This window comes from Eurytemora carolleeae, unplaced genomic scaffold (assembly GCF_000591075.1).
Source record: "Eurytemora carolleeae unplaced genomic scaffold, Eaff_2.0 scaffold493, whole genome shotgun sequence".
NCBI lineage: Eukaryota > Metazoa > Arthropoda > Copepoda > Calanoida > Temoridae > Eurytemora > Eurytemora carolleeae.
Genome location: NW_019396728.1, coordinates 186,254 through 187,263, shown reverse-complemented (window position 1 = coordinate 187,263; position 1,010 = coordinate 186,254).

The window sequence follows — 1,010 nt, the reverse complement described above, 5'->3', positions numbered from 1 at the left end:
AAATCAAATCAAATCAAATCAAATCAAATCAAATCAAATCAAATCAAATCAAATCAGGCTTTAAGGTGAATGAAACAAGTTTAAACTGTTTGATTTTTTTTTGGCATGTTATCAGCCTTTCACAAAGGTAAAATATTTCTATTGTTTTGCCACAATTTAAGATTAACAGATACATTGTACATCCGACATCGTAAAATACAAGGTTATAAATCTTGATATAGTTATTTTCCCAAGAAAACCATTTATTCGCCAAATCAAAAAAAAAACAGATCTCTGCGCTATAGATCAAGAGGTGGTCTGCAGATATACCTTGGAGTAACAAGAAAGTAACAAACTCTAATATATTTTTCAACAAAAAAGTTCATTTCTCTGTAAAGACATAGAACACTTTTTACGTCGCGTCGTTGAAAACATTATTATTTATTATGTCTTAAAAATCAATTAAAAGTATCAAAATAAAATGATTTAAGAAATCTTAAGAAATTCCCTGCTAAAGAATAGTAGTATACTGAACATAAAAATGCATTTAAAAAATAAAGAAAATGGACATTAAAAAAGATCCTCAGATGCATATTTATTTTCTTCTTCGCTTGCACCATTCATTGATTGTATAAAATTAATAATTATATGTTCAACTTTTCGTGTACGGCGCGGCGTTAAGAATTTGAAATCAATGAAAATAAAAAATGTTGGGATTTGTACTGGAGGAGTGTACTAGTGTATGTACCTTGAGTATGTACTGGAGGAGTGTACTAGTGTATGCACATTGAGTATGTACTCGATGAGTGTACTAGTGTATGTACTTTGAGTATGTACTGAAGGAGTGTACTAGTGTATGTACCTTGAGTATGTACTGGAGGAGTGTACTAGTGTATGTACCTTGAGTATGTACTGGAGGAGTGTACTAGTGTATGCACATTGAGTATGTACTCGATGAGTGTACTAGTGTATGTACTTTGAGTATGTACTGAAGGAGTGTACTAGTGTATGTACCTTGAGTATGTACTGGA